The following is an 8,883-nucleotide window of genomic DNA, read 5'->3' as shown; positions in this document are numbered from 1 at the left end:
CCCCCACCTAGATAACAAAGAAGCCTTTTTATGCCTGCACTCACTCATGGTGAGTTGTCTGCTTGTGGGTGGCTTGCTAGGTCACTACTTTGCTCTAAATAAAAATGGAGATGTGACCATCCACTGTTCCACTATATTAAGCTACTTCCATTGTTGAAAGCTCTTTGGAGTTTTTGTTTATTTCTTTACCTTGATTTACTTTTCCCTATATTACTTTCCGGGACGCAGGTGGCGCTGTGGGTTAAAGCCTCAGCGCCTAGGACTTGCCGATCGAAAGGTCGGCAGTTCGAATCCCTGCGGCGGGGTGCGCTCCCGCTGCTCGGTCCCAGCGCCTGCCAACCTAGCAGTTCGAAAGCACCTCCGGGTGCAAGTAGATAAATAGGGACCGCTTACCAGCGGGAAGGTAAACGGCGTTTCCGTGTGCGGCTCTGGCTCGCCAGAGCAGCGATGTCACGCTGGCCACGTGACCCGGAAGTGTCTTCGGACAGCGCTGGCCCCTGGCCTCTTAAGTGAGATGGGCGCACAACCCCAGAGTCTGTCAAGACTGGCCCGTACGGGCAGGGGTACCTTTACCTTTACCTTTTTATATTACTTTCCAGGGAACGTAATGTGTATTACATTTTCTCATCAAGACTCATCAGATCTAGGATGGTGGCATACAGGAGCACTATATCAGACAGCTTAGTTTATATAAAGTTCAGAGCAGCAGAACTGAATTTTGCATAAATCCCTGCAGCCTTTCTTGCTGTGCAAGTTTATGTTAGGGTTAACAATGGAGCCATTTGTTGATCCTGCAGAATGTTCCAGAATGCCTTCAATCATTGCAGACCTGCCCACCCTAGACTATCTTACATAGGAGAACCTGGAAAAGGACAAAGTTCATGGTCAATGACTAGTTTTTATAGCAAAGGTAAACAAAGAAGAAAAAAAGAAAAAGAGGTAAAGGTAAAGTCCAGTCAAAGGCGACTATGGGGTTCTGGCGCTCATCTCATTTTCAGTCGGCGGGAACTGTTGTTTGTCCACAAACAGCTTTCCGGGTCAAGCAGCCAGCAGGACTAAACCGTTTCTGGCACAATGGAACACTGTGATGGAAACCAGAGTGCATGGAAACACTGTTTACCTTCCTGCCACCTATTTTTTTACTTGCATGGGCGTGCTTCCAAACTGCTAGGTAGGCAGGAGCTGGGTCAGGAGCTCACCCCATTGTGCGGATTCAAACCGCCAACCTTCTGATTGGCATGCCCAAGAGGCTCAGTGGTTTAGACTACAGCGCCACCCACTATTTATAGCAGGGCTATTCAGAGGAGGTGATATGGGGCAGTGGCACTAGGGTCTCCAGTTGTCAATTAGTTGCCAGATAAACAACAACATGCTTTATCTGTTTGCTTGTATGAAACCACAGACACTTTGTTCTTTGTGCAGGGGCACAGCAACGAACCACGTTCATTCACTTTTCCTCACTGTCTCCCACTTTACCTTGATTGCTTTAGAATTGCAGAGTTAAGAAGCTGGTTTCTAATAGCAACTATTGTTAAAGAGAAGCTGATTAGTTATAGATTTAGACTTAAGCAACTGTTGTCTACCCCTTAATCTGTGAGGTAATTGTATACCTGTCTATAAAGAAAATAACTAAGTGCAGACTTTGCCTTTTTATCTTCTTCCCCCAACCCTCATTCTGAGAAAGGGCCTCAGAAGTACAGAGCTGAGGCTTCAGAAGTACCCTGGACAGCTCCCTGCAGGGCTTTGGCAGCCACCTCCACAAGCGCAAAGGTTTGGTGTTGTTTCAGCTGTAGCCATCCTCAAACTGAGCCTTCAATAGGAGAGGTAACTCTATTCCAATTGCTAACTCTATGTTTGGTAAATGAAGCCTCTTCAGTTAAATGGGCCCAGCTTGCTTTAGCAATGAATGACTCAGGAAGAGTAGAGGAGACTATGGTTCCACTAAGCCTTCTGAGTGGAGAATGGCAACACAACATCCCCAGGCCATATATATAATGGCACATTGGGCTCCTCTTGTGCAAATGCTTCTGACTGGATATGTATACCTGGTGCTGGTCCTGAGGCCAATTCCCCCTTGCACTCAGAATCTTCAACTTCATTTCCTGAGGAAGAAGAGTCTGATCTAGAGGGTCATGACACACACATATTGAGATGTTCTTCAAATATAATCTCAAATCAATCATGAAACACAGAAGAGGCAAAAGATCTAGTTCTCCCAAGGGGGTTTGGTGGCCTGCTTGTGAATTCCTGCTAGAGTTGCCCTACTTTATAAAGGACCATCCTTTATTTGAAGGGCTGTCAGTTCCAAAGATAACCATCAGGAGAAAGAGCATGAGCCTTGAACTACCTGGTCAGCAGACTAAAAGGCACATGGGTAATATGCAAACATAAAAATTAGCATAGGAAATGTTGTGCACATCTATATCCTCTTTTGTCCTCTCTTCTATTGAGGCATATCATCTTTTTGATGAGGATAGGTTGCTATCAAAATGCCTGTTCCTATGCTTTAGCAGCAGTTTGTGTAAATATGTTACAGTGAGTTATCTACATGCTATGAATATGCATCTTATTTGCTCATCAGCTTTTCTCTGCAGATGAGTTGCAAGGGAGAAAATTAGACTAGGTGAATCTATTCTTATCCAGTCAGTTGGCAACCCTAAATCCCATGCCAACACCATAAGGTATCTAGAGTCAGTAAACATATAATCAAAGTCAATATTTTTGTTACATTGTGTATCTCTATTCACCTACATTGAATCCCCATAATCTATGTGTTAAAACAAAACAAGTTTTAAATGTTCCTTCCTTGGCTTAATGCAACAGTTACATTACTGCTGCTAATTAAATACAATTGAAAAAACTTCATTCATAAACACTGAATCTGCGGAACTTTAATCCTGCAAATGAAAACACTGAAATATTTTCCTAAGCAGCAAAGTGTAAACCCTGAAAGCCATCTAGAAACTTCCTTTGCTCCTTCTATTTATCTTGCACACAAAAACTGTTTTGCCTTCAGTTCATGACTACAGGGTGGGGTGATAATTGTAGCAGTTACAGTTTGACTAACTTCCTAACCTTTTGGTGAATGTTCAATTAAATTTTATTGTGTAGAAGTTAACAGCAGCTATCATGCTATAAAGTTCTCCTTGAGACATATTAAATAGCCACAGTTGACTTTTCAACTGTCTGTCATCAAAACTGCAGCTATACCAACATTTCCCAAAGTTTTGATACCTGGGGTGCAATGATGATGATGTTTATATATTCACCTTTTCTGCAGATGGGACGCAAGGTAGCTTACTGATAAAAACAAGAACTGCTAAAAACATAGAAAAATAAATCATTAAAATGCAATTCAGCATTGAATTAAAACAATATACGTATATAAAATTTACAGTGGTACCTGAGGTTAAGTACTTAATTCCTTCCAGAGGTCCATTCTTAACCTGAAACTGTTCTTAACCTGAAGCACCACTTTAGCTAATGGGGCCTCCTGCTGCTGCTGCGCTGCCACTGCATGATTTCTGTTCTCATCCTGAAAGCAAAGTTCTTAACCCAAGGTAATATTTCTGGGTTAGTGGAGTCTGTAACCTGAAGCGTATGTAACCCGAGGTACCACTGTATTTAGAATGTACCAATAACTGCAATAAAATCAGCATAGCACCATCCCTTTAATTGAAAGCAGTCGATCCCAAAAGCTTATTGGAACAAGAAAATTGTGACCTGCCAGTGAAAGGACTGCAAGGTAGGAGCAAGTCCAGCTTTTCTGGGGAGGAAGTTCCAAAGTCTGGGAGCCGCCACCAAGAAGGCCTGTCCTGTCCCCACCATGTATGCCCGTGAGGGTGGCAGGTCTGAGGGAAGGCCCTCCCCTGAAGATCTCAAACCCCAGGCAGCTTCATATGAGGGGATATTATCTTTCAGATAACTTGGACCTAGGCTGTGTAGGGCTTTATAGGTGATGACGAGCATTTTGCAAGGAAGTGTTCCCTATAAACAGCTGCTTAAGCAGACCTAATTCTGGATTCTATGTATATTTATACATTAATGTGTAAGTGTATAAATGTATATGCATATTTAGACATTATATCCTTTGCTTAATGAGACCAGCACTTTGCACTGTGCATGGAAACAGACAGATAAGCAGGGCAGCCAGTGTAGCAAGGGAGGTGCTGTAACCTTCCAGTAGTCCCAACAGTTAACTTCATCCCCAGAAACACACTCCTTCATTGTCTCCTTAGGCAGATGGGTGCTAACCAAAGTAGACCCATTGAAATCAATTGGATTTAAGTTAGGGGCAGGGGTTGCCATGGTTGGGCATTTTCCAAGGCTACATTCCAGGGCTTGGATCACTGACTTCCTGACTTGTCTACAGTACAGAAATAAAATCCACATGCATTGCTCCACCCACTTTTGCCTCTGTCCCCACCCACCCATGTCATGTGACACCTGAAAAGTTGTCCAGAAGGCAATGTGGCCTTTGAACTGAAAGAACATTCCCTACCCCAATATCTTCTCTTCTTCTTTGGCGATCACTTGTAGCTGAGTAAGATTGTAAAGGAAGGCAGACTATGTTTAGGGCACCTTTTCTAGCCCCTCCCCCTTTTGGGGTGAGCAGAGTGGATCTTAAGTAGGGTTGCTCAGTCATGGATACAGCTCCCCAGCTGCCTCATTCCTTGAGTCAGAGCAACTGAATCTGTATCCACTACCTATGTGCCGGTTCATGACTAGGGGCTTCCAGATTTCACAGCCCCTGCCCCTGTTACCATTTGCCAATCACCATGGGACAATTGGGGGTTTGAGTCTGGGATGGGTTTTTGGAAGATGTCTGTGCGTGAATTTGTTTTATGTGTGTAGATCAGTGCACGCTGACCAATGCACAGTTTTCGCAGTAAGACTCTATTCCGATGGCATGAGTATCACAATGACCAATATATTCTGATCTGCTGCAGCCTTCACAGCCATTGTAACATACCACTTGTTAACATCTGCCTGTTCTGCCGTTGAGGACTTCTTAGATCATTCTTTGTCTAGCTCCTCCCCTTTGAACTTACTGCCTTGGGTGACCCTGCTGGGAGTATGAAACTCCTGACGGCTTCATTCACAAGGGCCATAGGAACGTGCAAGCCCACTCACATCTCCATGTTGTGAAAGTTAGCATCAACATTTCTACCCAGAACTCAATGTAACTGAATGGCGAAAAGCCTTGAGGGACACTTGCATAATCTAAAGTCAAAACCTGTTTTATCCCAAAGAACCTGGGTTCAATGCCATGCTTGTCAAGGATAACAGCATATAATAGAACTGGATGCATAGCTACTGTTGGCTTGTTCCAAAAGTTAAGTGCAGAGTTCAAGCTGCTCACCTTTAATTCCCTCCTACTAAAAACTTACTGAACCCTAAACAACCTTCGCTGTGGCTGTTTGCCATTTTTCATTAAGCAAAGGATATACAGGTACACATCAGTCAAACACAATACAGTATTTATGTCAAGCTGGCGTGTCACTCTAGTTTAGGTCTGCACGGCAGCTGAAGTGACAAGTTATGTCTATCCACTGGAATGCAGTCATGTAATTTCTCAGGAACACATGTCACCACAGTATAAATTAGCTGTGCTTTTCCTAGCTGAAAATAAGTCAAAATCATTTCGCATTTTCTGTAGGACTGGAGCTGTCTGCCAGTGGTGCAGAGCGCATGGGGAACAGGTACACAAAGTTGGCTGATTTATGAGACACCACTTGTCAGTCTTGTTTTCCGTATAACAAGCAGCAAGATGAAATGATAGAAAGAAGCATGATGGGAAAAGTTTAGTCTTACAAAAAGTTGTGTCAACACTGGAAGCAGATTTCATATTAGTACTGAACAGACACACACACACACACACACACACACATTCAGGCTAATATCTGAGATTTAAATAAAGAAGTGAATAGATTTTCCCCAGCGAGTGTCAGAACAAAAATGGAATTATAACTCTATAAAGTTGTACTGCATAAATACAATCATTATGAAATGGTCTATCATTGATACCAGTAGTTCAGCAGTAGTCAATGTAGCACCTTCCAGGTATTGTTAAGCTACAACTCCCAATGCTTCACAATGTCCATTCTTCACTTGGCATTACCTACAGTAGGGATGTGGGTGGCGCTCTGGTCTAAACCACTGAGCCTCTTGGGCTTGCTGATCGAAAGGTTGGCACGGTTCGAATCCCCTGACGGAGTAAGTTCCCATTGCTCTCGCAGCTCCTGCCAACCTAGCAGTTCGAAAGCACACCAGTGCGAGTAGATAAATAGGTACCACTGTGGTGGGAAGGTAAACGGCGTTTTGGTGTGCTCTGGCTTCCATCACAGTGCTCCGATGTGCCATTCAACCCCACAAGAGTGACTCAAGAGAGCTATATATGCTATATAAATTATTATTTAGCTATGATGCTATAGTTGTGATGATATCAAGGGCTGGGCAGAGAAGGAGAAGTGGTGGAGACCGCCTCCCCATCCTGACCCTTCCAGGGAGGAGGAAAATGAAGATAGTATAGATTTACAACAGGGATTTGAGGGAGGTAGCAGCTTAGAGGTAGTTGAGGGGAAAAGTTGGGAAATCATGGGAGAGCCAGAGCAACACCTGGCTGACATGTTGTCACTAGAAAGCATCCCAGACCCACCATCTCCCAGAATCTGGCAAGTCTTAAAAGTAGGAGAGCTTAAGACAGAGGGCACTTAGTGGCATCCATAGAGGAGATAATGAGGTTGGTGAATGAGGAAGTGGGTGGTGGAGATTTACTCAGGACAACACCATTAACCAAGAGGCTGGGTTCTATAGCCTCTCTCTGTAAAGTTTGAAATAAAAAAGGAATGTATGAAACTTTTCCTTGTCTTTATACTATTCTGGGCAACCAGCCAGGATCTTCTGACAGCACCCTGACAGCAGGGAGCAGAGAGCAATAGCCATTCAAATTACATACCTTCCAACCGTTCTTGAGAAAGGAAATGTGGTTGTATGAATCCATCCCAAAGTCAGACATAAAGTTGATTATTTGATGGGTACAGGGTTGTGAATGTATATCTATTGGCCTAAACTTGATGGGTTACAAACTGGCAAACCTATCTAAAACTTGTCCCCAATAGTAAAAGTTAATATATCCCCCAAATAAAACTATTCATCACCTGTTATGGAGATCCATCTTGACAGGGCTGAGATGCAGTCTGACTGTTAACTGCTTTTGGCTTTACCAAGACTTAAAGCATAGCCTCTTTGTGACATCACATGTGACATCAGACTGGCATATTTCCATTCAACCTAGACTATCTCCATGCCAACAGCAATGGCCAGTAAACACCTGCAACCAAGTAACCATTAGCCTGACTACCCAGTGGTTTCTATCTAGACTATTGGATGTTTAAATTTTGCTCTCATAATCAAAGCCTGGAGAAGAGCTGTGTACATTCTGAAAACCTGCTTCCACTGTTAAAGAAAACTAATTGTCAGAGACTGGGCAGAGGGGACTTAGTGCCACCCGTAGAGTAGGTGATGATGAAGATGATGAGGAAGTGGGAGAGATGGGGGGGTGGAGTGGAAATTCACTTGGGACAATGCCATCCAAGAGGCTGGGTTCTATAGTCTATCTCTGTAAAGTTTGAAATGAAAAAAGAACTGTAAGAAACTTGAAACTTTTCCTTTTCTTTATACTTTCCTGTGTAACCAGCTGGGAGCTGCTGACAGCACCCTGACAGATGCTATATAAATTATTATTATCACCATCATTATTATTAACAATTCAAAGACAGCTCTGGAAGTCTCTGTCCTGCAACCTCTTCCCTTTGCTTTCCTTCTAATCTGTGCCCAGGTTTCTTTCCTTAAACAACAGTGGTTGCTAAAAAGCTGCACACATGCAACTTAGTCTCCATGAGATTTGAGTGTCTGGATTATAGCCAATAGAAATAAATGTCCTTTTTATGATAGTGGCCATTAATATTCATGGAAGGAAAGTGGTAGATCTTGGCAAAATATTTTTGAGCATTTACACATTACAGTGGTACCTCGGGTTACATACGCTTCAGGTTACATACGCTTCAGGTTACAGACTCCACTAACTCAGAAATAGTACCTCGGATTAATAACTTTGCTTCAGGATGAGAACAAAAATTGTGCTCCGGCGGCATGGCAGCAGCAGGAAGCCCCATTAGCTAATGAGGTGCTTCAGGTTAAGAACAGTTTCAGGTTAAGAACGGACCTCCGGAACGAATTAAGTACTTAACCCGAGGTACCACTGTATAAGGTTATCATGAGGCGACAAGCAGCTATAGTCTCTCTGCATGTGAGGAACAGCTTGGTGCAAATGAATCTCAACAATTAGCCAGCGACCTGTCCTGAAAATCAGTGTTTATGTCATTACAGGCTGGATATGACACCTTCATGGAAAAGTGCTGTGACACCTTGGAGACTAAACTGCCTTATATGTTATCTGAGCTATTATAGGCAATGGCCTACTTCATCAGGTGATAAGCACTCTGGGGAGTGGTAGACACAACATGCAGCATAAAATTAGGGCAGTCTCTCAAGCTGTTTTGCTCCCTGATGTAAAAATGATCTCACTTTCCCCTAGCATATCGTTTTAACGGTTGCAGTTCTGTGCCCTCCCTTGAGGTTGAACTGATTGGCAACTCTTTTTTCCTAACCCATACTAGTGTCTAGAGAAAAAAGGCAATGGAATGCAAGCAGGAAAATTGTATGATGGGCACACAACATAGGGCCTTGTTCCTTGAGGAGTTGAGCAAGGAGGCACTCTTTTTTTGCCCACTTGAGGGCTTCTTTATTTAGGACAACACCTATTTTATTTGTTGTTGTTGTTGTTGTTTAGTCATTTAGTCGTGTCCGACTCTTTGTGAC

The 8,883-nt window shown here is 43.2% G+C and overlaps 1 long non-coding RNA gene across 1 annotated transcript; it reads right to left on the bottom strand.

Annotated features, from left to right (window-relative positions):
* Window positions 1-672: 672 nt before the first annotated feature.
* On the bottom strand, window positions 673-7,221 carry LOC309374425. Its single transcript, XR_014170582.1, has 2 exons — window positions 7,161-7,221; window positions 673-862 (listed from the first exon to the last, which is right to left on the bottom strand). It is a non-coding gene; the product is annotated as an uncharacterized lncRNA (long non-coding RNA).
* Between the last annotated feature and the right edge of the window lie 1,662 nt (window positions 7,222-8,883).

The sequence above is a fragment of the Podarcis melisellensis genome (assembly GCF_964234715.1).
Source record: "Podarcis melisellensis genome assembly, chromosome: 7".
Classification (NCBI taxonomy): Eukaryota; Metazoa; Chordata; class Lepidosauria; order Squamata; family Lacertidae; genus Podarcis; species Podarcis melisellensis.
The sequence above is the reverse complement of the archived record's forward strand: the minus strand, read 5'-3'. Positions and strand labels throughout refer to the sequence as shown.